Below are 11,689 nucleotides of genomic sequence, written 5' to 3' on the forward strand. Positions count from 1 at the left end.
GAGTTGTTTTGATTTGCATTTCCCTGATGACTAAGGATGTTGAACATTTCTTTAGGTGCTTCTCACCCTATTCTTTTGTTATATTATGAAATGTTCTGTATATATCTGTTAAATCCATTTGTTTCATAACTTCTGTTACTTTCACTGTGTCTCTGTTTAGTTTCTGTTTCCATGATCTGTCCATTGCAGTGTTGAAATCTCCCTCTATTATTGTGTGCTGTGTAATGTGTGCTTTGAGCTTTAGTAAATTTTCTTTTACAAATGTAGATGCCCTTGCATTTGGAGCTTAGAGGTTCAGAATTGAGAGTTCATATTGGTAGATTTTATCTTTGATGAATATGAAGTGTCCCTTCTTATCTTTTTTGATTACTTTAGGGTGAAAGTCAATTTAATTCGATATTAGAATGGCTACTCCAGCTTTTTTCTTGGGACCATTGGCTTGGAGAATTGTTTTCCAGCCTTTTATTCTGAGGTAGTGTCTTCTTTGTTACTGAGGTGGGTTTCCTGTATGCAGCAAAATGTTGGGTCCTGTTTATGTACCCAGTCTGTTAGTCTATGTCTTTTTAATGGGGAATTTAGTCCATTGATAATAATTGGTATTAAGGAAAGGTAATTGTTGCTTCCTGTTATTTTTGTTGTTAGAGTTGGATTTCAGTTCATGTGGCTGTCTTCTTTTACTTTTGTTGGGAGATTACTTTTTTGCTTTTTCTAGGATGTAGTTTTCCCCCCTTGTGTTGAAGTTTTCCATTTATTACCCTTTGAAGGGCTGTATTTGTGGAGATATATTGTGTAAATTTGGTTTTGTCCTGGAATACTTTGTTTTCTCTGTCTATGGTAATTGAGAGTTTTGCAGGGTATAGTAGCCTAGGTTGGCATTTATATTTTCTTAGGGACTGTGTGACATCAACCCAGGATCTTCTGACTTTCATAGTCTCTGGTGAGAAGTCTGTTGTAATTATGATAGGTCTGCCTTTATAGGTTGCTTGACCTTTTTCCCTCACTGTTCTTAAAATTCTTTCTTTATTTGGTGTATTTGGTGTTTTGATTATTATGTGATGGGAGGAATTTCTTTTCTCATCCAGTCTATTTAGAGTTCTACGGCTTCTTCTCTGTTCATGGGCATCTCTTTCTTTAGATTAGGGAAGTTTTCTTCAATAATTTTATTGAAGATATTTACTGGCCCTTTAATTTGTAGGTCTTCACTCTCTTCTATACCTATTATCCTTAGGTTTGGTCTTCTCATTGTGTCCTGGATTTCCTTGATGTTTTGGGTTAGGACCTTTTTCCATTTTGTGGTTGTTTTTTTTTCTTTCTTTTTTCTTTTTTATTTTTTTTGACTGTTAGGTCAATGTTTTCTATGGTGTCTTCTGCACCTGAGATTCTCTCTTCTATCTCTTGTATTCTGTTGGTGATGCTTGCATCTATGGCTCCTGACTTCTTTCCTAGGTTTTCTATCTCCAGAGTTGTTTCTATTCATGTTTTCTTAACTGTTTCTACTTCCATTTTTAGGTCCTGGATGGTTTTGTTCAATTCCTTCACCTGTTTGGTTGTGCTTTCCTGTAATTCTTTAATGGATTTTTGTGTTTCCTCTTTAAGGGCTTGTACCTCTTTACCTGTGTTCTCCTGTATTTCTTTCTTTCTTTACTTTCTTTCTGTTTTTTTGTTTGTTTGTTTGTTTTGTTTTGTTTTTTTTGAGACAGGCTTTCCCTGTATAGCCCTGGCTGTCCTGGAACTCACTCTGTAGACCAGGTTGGTCTCGAACTCAGAAATCTTCCTGTCTCTGCCTCTCAAGTGCTGGGATTAAAGGCGTGTGCCACCACTGCCTAGCTCTCCTGTATTTCTTTGAGGGAGTTATTCATGCTCTTCTTATATTCCTCTAGCATGATCATGAGATATGATTTTAGATCCAAATCTTGCTTTTCTGCTGTGTTGGACTATCCAGGACTTGCTGTGGTGGGAGTAGTAGGTTCTGATGAAGCCAAGTAGTCTTGGTTCTGTTGGTAAGATTCTTGTGTTTGCCTTTCCCCATCTGTTGATCTCTGGTGTTAGATGTTCTTGCTGTCTCTAACTGGAGCTTGTTCCTCCTGTGGGACTGTAAGACTGTGTAAGCATTTCTTGGAGATCAGCTCTCCTCTGGTAAGACCCCTGTGCAGAGGGCTGTGGATCAGTCATCCCTCCTGGGTCCTGGGGTCAGAGCAAACCCTGGAGACAGGCTCTATACTTGCAGGAAAGTTGCAGAGAGGGCTGTGGATTCGTTGTCCCTCCTAGGTGTAGATAGAGGTAGAAAGGATCCTGTACCAGCTGCCCTGCCACTTCTGAGGCCAACAATTATATTATCAAGAGAATGTAGTTTAAAACAATACTTTGATTTTAATTGTCAGAAAGTGATATATATTTATACATGAGGCACAGTGACACTCTAATACATGTATACAAACTATAATGATCAAATTAGCATTGTTTGGGTGGCTAGCATCTAAGATATTGAAAAAAAATCAAAAGAATCATAGAAACTCAATACAGGCACTAGAGTAGGCCAGGGTGGAAAACAGACAGAGGCTGTGAGCCCAGCCTGTTGCCTTTCTGGTTTTGGCTTGGGCAAGTGCCAGGAGGAGTACCACATATGTGCTAGAAAGATGGGAAAATGAAGCAGAGCTGTGTGTACTGCGAGGAGAAACTGGAAAACCTAAACAGCCTGATATGAGAGGCCTGTACTTCCATATGAAGCCATGGTGATATCTGGACCCATGCTGCTGCCCAGTGTCATGTATGAGCCTGTGGTCCTTCTGCAGCAGGCAGTTTATGTCAATGGCTCTGGCCCATACTAACACCAAAGGCCATGTGGCCCTCCTGGGTCTGAGCAGCTATCTGAGCCCATGTTGATGTGTATCACCTTGAGCTGACTCAACCCCACGCTGGCCACTACATCAAAGCTGTGTCACCAGAGTTGATATAGGCTAAACAGAGCTGCTCCAGCCCCTTGCCTGGGAAGAGCAGAAGAGTTGGCCCAGGTGGCTTGGGAGATCTGATTGCCTAACCAACTCAGCTACCACCCAGGACCAGATTGGGGCCTTTGAGCTGCCCTACTCCAACACTGGCTCTATTTATGTGCTGCTGGAGCATGTGAAGGGGCCAGCTCTACAGAACTAAAGCAGCAGGACCCCAATAACTCAGGGAAACAGCAGGATATTCGAGAGGAATTTCTGTTAAAGCCTAGCATTGATAGAGTAGCAGAATACAGGTGTATACTGTGGAACACGTAGTAACACACTACAGCTTCCATGATGTGATTTGTTTTTTCATTTTTTATTGTTTGTTTGTTTGTTTTTTGGTGTGGGGGTAGTTACAAGGGTTTAGAGTAAGTATGGAAGGACTGGGACTTGGAAATGACTGGGATCAGGGGTACATGATATAAAATTCACAAAAATTCAATAAAAATTATGGTAAAATAAATAAAAAACACTAATTACAAAAATATTTGTATGTTTTTAGGGCAAACATAAATTTTAGTATGGGTTATTTGATTTTTTTCTTTTTCTTTTCCTTATTTCCTTTCTTTTTTTCTTATAATTGCCTAACCTAATTGAATTGATGGGTAAAAAATAATCATCTATACTTAAGGTGTACCAGGATGATTATGCTTTAGCAAGTTGGACAGTAGGACAGTTAAAACAGAAGTTGAATTGTTAAAAGTGTTTAAGGATTTAATCAGTCAATGCTAAAAGTCCCACAGTCAATAAATTGTTATAAACAATGAAGTGAAGAAACACCAATCTCAAGGTTTTTGTTGTTGTTAGTTTTTAATTTAAAATCAGATCCTAGCTGTTAAGTAAAAGACAACTGTGGTCCACAGTCCCAGAGAAGCTAAGTGACAAGAAGGGCTTATAAGGTAGCTAGTTGAGGGAGGAAACATGAGTTTCCCTAGGAAGGGGAAAGAGAATAGATTTTTTTCAGTGAACTGGGGGTTGGTGGGTTTGGGAAACAGAGGGATCAGGTGGGTGGGAGTTAGGGAGAAAATACTGAGGGAAACAGTTGGAATTGGGAGGCATTTCAGGGGCAAGGGAGAAATATTGGGAGTTTCCATGATTCCATAGAATCTACAAGAGTAACCTTAACAAAGACTCCTAGTAACTGGGAACATGGAACATGAACTAGCCCTGTTCTGTAACCAGGCAATTCCTTAAGTGGAGGGACTGGGGACACAGATATCAACCTACAGTTAGTCAGGACTACAAGAAACATTGGGACTGGAGCCTAGCAAAGTCCTCATCAAAAGACTTCATCTAGCAACTGATGTAAGCAGAGTGCCACAGACAAACTTTAGGCAGAACTCCAGAGTCCTGCTGAGAATGGGGAGGAAGGATTTGAGGAACCAGAGGGATCAGTTACACCATGAGAACATGGTCCACTGAATAAACTGATCAAGACTAATTGGAGCTCGCAGAAACTAGGAAGCCAGTAAATTAGGAGTCTTACCTAGGTCCTCTGCATATATGTTATGGCTGAGGTGCTTGGTGTTCTTGTGGGAATCCTAACAGTGGAAGCAGAGAGTGTCCCTGACTCTTTGGCCTGCTCTTGGGGCCCTTTTATTCCTATAGGGTTGGCTAGTCCAGCCTTGATGTAATGGTATGTGCCTGGTCTTATTGTAGCTCAATATGTATTGTTTGGTTGATGTCCCTGATTGGCCTACTCTTTTATTAGGGGAAGCATAGCAGATTGATTCTGGAGGAGAGGGGAGGTAGGGAGGAGAAACTGGAGGGAATGGAAGGGAAACTGCCATCAGGGTATAATATATTAAATAAGAGTAAAAAGAAAAATGTGGGGAGGAGAATTTCTAGCCAAGATACAGAACAGGTGTCTAATTTTCTCTGTGGTCCTAAAGTCTATTATCAGGAAGTACTGAATGGTTAAAAGAAAAATGAACATGAATAGCTGATGCAATTCTTTGAGGCAAATTGTTGCTACTAGATATCAACCCTATGACAAATGTGTTATAATCTCAAATTTCATGAATATTGTAAATAACGTTCTGGGAAAATTTTTACTTGTAAGGAAAAGAATGTAGTTGTATATAATCTTATAGTTAATACTAAATAATATAAATAAATAAAATCAGATGATTTAGCAAGTTAATCTCAGAAATTTAAGAAAATAGAGAAAAGAAATTGGGCACATTCTGTTTTAATTATCTCTTCATGCCTTTTATCCTTTTATGAACTAGAGTGAGAATATTTTTTGTATGTATATAAATTCAGATGTATTTTACATGATTACTATTTCATTTTTGGTTACATTTTGTCTTAGTACTTGAGAACTTAATATATATTGGAGTACTAGCTAAGATATGTTTCAAATGATTTCAAAGACTTGTAAAATATATGGACTGCTATCATTGAAGGATATTATCCATAAGAATTTAAGTGGCATGATATCACCAACCTCTCCACATTCCTGTTTCTTCTCTTTCATCTATGATGGTTCTTTAGAACTCTTGGTTCAAAGTGGTAATCTTTGATAATCTCCAGAGAACACAGCATACCAATTGTGGTACCCAGCTTTTGGTTTTTCTACCTTCTATAAAATCTAAAACCTGTAACTTAAGAAAAACTGTATTGGTGGGCAGTTAGAATAAGAAACAAGTTGTAGCCTAATAGGTTCCCTTCACCATGCCAAAAATATAAAATGTTACTAGCATTTGTCAGCAACAATACTCATATTCAGTGTCCTGGTTTGTATATTGAACATATCTGGATTTTTAACTTCAAGTTTTTGATCTTATTTCTAGGTTTTACAGAATAATGTAATCAACCACGACAATTAATAGACATTTTGAGCACTGTCATAGAAAGGCCTATGACAGCTCACAGCTCTATTTGTTAAAACAAAACACATTCCTCAAGATTCTAGAAGACAGTTTTCAACCTATTCAAACTAGTCAGTCAAACCTAACACTAGAGTTTGCTATTTAATATCTAATTATCATCCCAAATCCTCTCAGTAATCTTGTTTTTTAAAGAAATAAAAGGCAGCCCTTCAAAATTAGATTGATCAGTGTGCTTCTGAATGAAGGACAAGATAATGCTTTGTTTTGCATCATTCATAACACCAAGCATAGAAGAGGGCATACAATGGATTCTCAAATCTAATATCATGCTATATTTTATATTAAAACATGGCTTATAAATATATCAAATGCATATTCTAATTTGATCACTGGGTTGAAATTGTTGCTGCATTTTTCTTTAATGACATTCTTATTTTATAGATGATGTCCATTTCACTCAAGGTGTTGTGACTTGCCAAAATTCGAATGACCTCCCTGGCTGGATCATTAAAAATACTAGACTAATATTATGACTGAATACAAATTCAGTGTTATATTAGAATATGACTTCTTCAGCATTTTTAAAGAAACTAATAACTCATGCATTCATGTACAAAATAAATATTTACTGTGTACCTCCCATGCATGAGAAAGAGAATACAATGATCTGAATATGTGTTTTTGAATATTTTGAACTACAAATATAATATTGAAGGAGAGAAAATGATAATTATTCTATACCAGTTATCTCAGGAAATTTTCTACGTTGAGCATGGATTCAAAAGGACAAATTCTCAGAAAATTTATTTTGTCCTCTTAGCATTTTGTCTTCATAAGCTCAGAAAACACTACGCATTTTCCTAAGCCAAGATCCAGTTTCAACTTTTTCAATCCATCTCCCCTATTAAACTACTAGAATACAAAAAAAGTAAATAGCATTGAGTTGGATATGGACTCACAGCATAGACATTTTGCTGTAAAATTCCATGTGACCTACCCTATGCCTTCACAAATGATAGTGCTTTTCTTAAAGAAGATAAGCATACTCCACAGAAGGCTTTCTCAAGCTCATCTTCATACAAGTGTAACTTACATAATGACATAAAGCCCATGAAAAATCCAAATATGATAATTTTTGAGGTAATGAAATGTGTTTCTTACCTTACTAAATGTTATTAAAATAAGAAACACAAGTAAAATTCATCATCTTAATAAGTTATTTCTTTTGTTTCTTGAGATTATAACATAATTATAAAATTTCTCCCTTCTTTTTTCTTCCTCTTAATCCTTGCATAAACCTCTCCTTGCTGTCTTTCAAAATTATGGACTATTTATTCATTGATTATATCAATGTAACTATGAATTTTAATATATTTTTAATTAGTCCTTGTATTTAAATACCACATATTGGTTGAATTATACATTATACATCATGTGTTTGAGTTTATTTCAGGACTATAATATTCTCAATTTATGTTATAGTATATCATGTAAATTTTGAAGGCCAAATTGTATTTATTATATGTAGGTACTTATCCCTTCACATATGAATACATATTTCAGTTGCCTATACTTCTTGGCTACATTTCCCCTTCTAGATATACCATTACATATCTTCTATAATGATATGCCATAGTCTGAGTTTTTCACAATCTTAGCACTACTTCTTTTCTCTTCTTTTTCATCTTATTTTCCATATATGTACAGATGGAATGAGGTAATATTTTATTGTAGTTTTAAATCTATAGAAATGTTGATTGTTTTATATGAGCCCTCTTGTCAATTTGTAGATCATATCAGGAGAAATGCTTTGTCAAATCCTTTGCACATATTTAAAACTAGTTATTTGATTTCTTGTTTTTGAGTTACAGGAGTTGTTTGCATACTTAAGATATTAACTCAAGCAGTGCCAGGTATGGATCCCATCTCATGGAATTGGACTTAATTTGAACTATATAATCATTGGTTATTTCCATGAGATTTGTACCACCACTATCCTAGCATATTTTGCACGAAGAAAACCATTGTTAAAGGGTTTGTGGCTGGCTTAATGTTTACATGTATATTTTGTTAGTGTGCTGAGTACCTTCTTGTACCAAAGGTACAATTTAGGATTAAATGTACTTTGAAGGTATCAGCTCAACATCTCCATATTCAATGAGTTCTGTAGGTGTTGTCTTCAGCAATGGAGCCTTTCTGTCAGTTTTTGGAGAGCAACCTATAGTCTTTGTAATACCCTGAGTTGTTTGGAAATTTTTCTGGAACCTTTTGGCCACAACTCAATTATATATGTACCCTAGTCACAGTACAGGAAAGCTTCATTTGGTGAAAAGAGATGGCAATTTAGGACAATGACTCCTCTATTACTTGTATATTTCTTTTGTATTACTTTCACATATGTATGTGTTTTAGTGATTGTCTACTGTGTTAGGTTTCCATATTATCCTTTAGTGATCAAGAAATAGAGACTAGCCCAGAGACCTAGAGTAAAATCAAATCCTACTGGCCTAAAAAAACATAGCAATACAATTATTATTAATGTCATTCTATTACACTCTTGGATCAGTGTCTTGTTAGAGAAACCTCCTCCCAGAGCAGATATGAACAAATACAGATACCCAAAGCCACATGTTATGCTGAGAGTGAGAAACTTTGGAACACTCAGCCCTAAATGGGATGTCTCCATCAAATCCCTTTCCAAAGGCCTCAGGGAACTCCCAGAAAGTGGAGGCAGAACAAGGGAAAAAGAGTCAGCAGACACCAGGAGGAATGATCCCTCTTAATCAACATGATCATAGCCCATATAAACTCAAAGAGACTGAAGTGGCATGCATGGTGTCTGCATGAGTCTGTCCAAGGCCTTTTGTGTATATATATTATGGTTTCAAATTTAGTGATTTTATGGGATTACTGAATGTATGAACAAGTATCTTTTTGATTCTTGTGCTTTCTCATTGGTTCTTTCCCTTTGATTTGTTTTGCCTAAATGCAATATGATAGTTTTTGTTTTTATCTTACTATGTTTTATTTTTTCATGACTTATAATTATGCCTTAGAAGCCTGTTTATGTTCTAATGATAGAAGCCTGTTTATGTTCTAATGATAGATAAAATAGGAGTGGATTTGGATAGGAAGGGAGGTAGGAAGAAATGGGCAAATTAGAGAGAAAAAAACTTTAATAAAGATATTTTATGTGAGAAAATAAACAGACATCTAAAATAATAATAATGAAGATGATGGTGGTGATGGTGGTGGTGGTAGTGGTAGTGGTAGTAGTTGTGATAAAAAAAAATATGACAGATATAGAACAAACCAACCAAAAAAACAAAATCAAAACACAGAAAGTTTAAAAAATAGGGGCCTTGGGAAGGCTAGAGGCAAAGCAATAAGAGAGCATACAGATGTGCTGAGACACACGCCTGTACATTCATAGAAAATCTATAAACACAAATAGGAAACCATACTATATAAGTAAAAGATCTGTAAGATTAAAAACCTAGCAGTGTTTTGGAAGACTGGCATTGTAAGGCTGATTTCCATTCTATCGATTCTATCTTCTTTGTCTATATGTCCTTATGCTCACTGTAGCATTGTAAAGTAGATTAAAATTTAAAAAGAAAGTACTTCAAAACATACTTCAAATCTTATTCAATCTTTTCCAAATTGCTTTTTATATTCAAGTTCCCTTGAGATTTCATAGAAATTGCCATAAATTTGTCCTTTCCCAAATCCAAAGGAGTATCAAAATTCTATTTCTACTTTAAGTCACTTATTTCATTTAAATTTTTATAAGGCTTTTAAGAGGGTAAGTTTTGTTCTTCATCTCTTTACCTATCTACTTATATCATACCTTTTATATTTAATTTCTCTAGATCTGTCTAAATCCAACATGACTGGCTACAAAGAAGAACAATATAGGAGCTTGGGTGATGATCTATGAATTAAATCTATAAAAATTGAATTTTTAGTGATTTGTCCATGTGCAAGCACTTAGGACATTGACTTCTACGTGCTATATTAGGCTGATTACTGAATATACCCTAAAGAGAACACTATATAATGTGAGGTCAGCACAAGTGATTGACAGGAACATCATCATATATGTGTTTTGTCCCTTAATTGGTAAGATTTCATCAGAACTATTAACTCACAAATATGAAAATTAAATGCCTTTCCCAAGTTAGGATCCATAAAAGTCACTCCCAACTCCATCTACCTCCAATGCTTCTGCTTCCAGAGGGAAACATTGCCTCACATTTCTGTTATTTTCTTTGTATATACTGTTTGCTTCCAAATCATAAATCCAAATGAATGCTTATAGGATTTTCATTTTAAAGACCAGACATTAACTAACCATTATGGAAGACAACGATTTACATATTTTACATCCAGTGACATTTACACACAAATGCATGTGTGTGCTGGTACATGTATGTAAGTATTTACTTGGACTGCTATATTTCTCAATTATCCCTACAGATTTCTTAGCAAAACCAATGTTCTTTGTTTAGGCTATGATAAACAACTAGGTTTCTAAAGGATATTACATTCCCTTTCCTGTGTAATAACACTTGTTATCCCTGGAGTGAATTCTTGTATTTACTTCTTGTGAAGATTTGTATACATACTTTTCACTTAACTCCAAACTCCTCACCAGAGATGTAAATCTCATCTCAATTCTTTAAGTTAGTTCAGTGGCCCATAAATTTAATTACTTTTGTTTTAGGAAACTTTTAAAGAACTCTTCATTATTCCTGATCTAATTCAAAGTGGTAGCTCACTGAATCTATTGCACAATTATGATGTTTAAATTCTGTCTTTTTCAACATCATAGTAGGAATATCAACTATTTCTTGATTACCACTATTTTGATGAAAACACAAAAGTACTAAATGTAAAATCTGTATTCATGGTCAACCTTTTGATTTATCATGTAATGTACATTTCAAAAAATGGAATTATGTTATAATGGGAAAGCAACTCACCTATAGAAAACACACACTAACAAATAATTATCTCAGTGCTAGGACCTGTTACTTCATTTGCTGATGTTAGCCAATGAGGTCTCGAAATCCTTCTTCCCTCTACACAAATACACACACACACACACACACACACACACACACACACACACACCACTACAAGTTGTTGACATTACTCTTGATAAACCTAGAGAACTTGATGGTAAGAAACTATTGCTGGGTTGGTGAGATGGCTCAGCGGGTAAGAGAACTGACTGCTCTTCCGAAGGTCCTGCGTTCGGATCGCAGCAACCACATGGTAGCTCACAACCACCCTTCTGGTACATCTGAAGACAGCTACAGTATATTATGCCAGAACGAGCTGGGCCGGAGTGATTGTGGCCTGCAGAAATCCTGAGTTCAATTCCCAGCAGCCACACACATGATAGCTCACAGCCATCTGTACAGCTACAGTGTACTCATACACATAAAAAGTAAATAAATCTTTTTTTAAAAAAGAAACTATTGCTAACACACTATATATTTGAGTCATTTAACATGTTGAAACCAAGCTAGTACAGACCAGGATGCTATATCCCTTCTGGCTCAGGTTCATAGTGTTATAAGTTATTATGCAAGTTATCAGAAAAGTAATCATAGATCATTTCCAGCTATGCACTCTGTAAATGAAAATAATGACTGTCTGGAGAGAAATGTTCACTGGTATGATAGTGGAATGAAAATCATGGGAGAAAACAATCACCTTCTGATTAGATTTGCATCTTACTCAAAAAGATGAAGCCTCTTTTTATTATTATTATTGAGTCAAAAACTTCTGAATATATATAGGACAATAGACCCTAAGGGAGGACTTATTAATATTATGCTGCTAAATGGATATAAG

The 11,689-nt window shown here is 35.7% G+C and overlaps 1 long non-coding RNA gene across 1 annotated transcript; it reads left to right on the forward strand.

Annotated features, from left to right (window-relative positions):
- Window positions 1-4,188: 4,188 nt before the first annotated feature.
- LOC116094462 lies at window positions 4,189-9,780 on the forward strand. The gene is made up of 2 exons (XR_004120128.1): window positions 4,189-4,295; window positions 9,697-9,780. It is a non-coding gene; the product is annotated as an uncharacterized LOC116094462 (long non-coding RNA).
- Window positions 9,781-11,689: the final 1,909 nt, after the last annotated feature.

Source organism: Mastomys coucha, chromosome X (assembly GCF_008632895.1).
Source record: "Mastomys coucha isolate ucsf_1 chromosome X, UCSF_Mcou_1, whole genome shotgun sequence".
In the NCBI taxonomy this organism is placed as follows: Eukaryota; Metazoa; Chordata; class Mammalia; order Rodentia; family Muridae; genus Mastomys; species Mastomys coucha.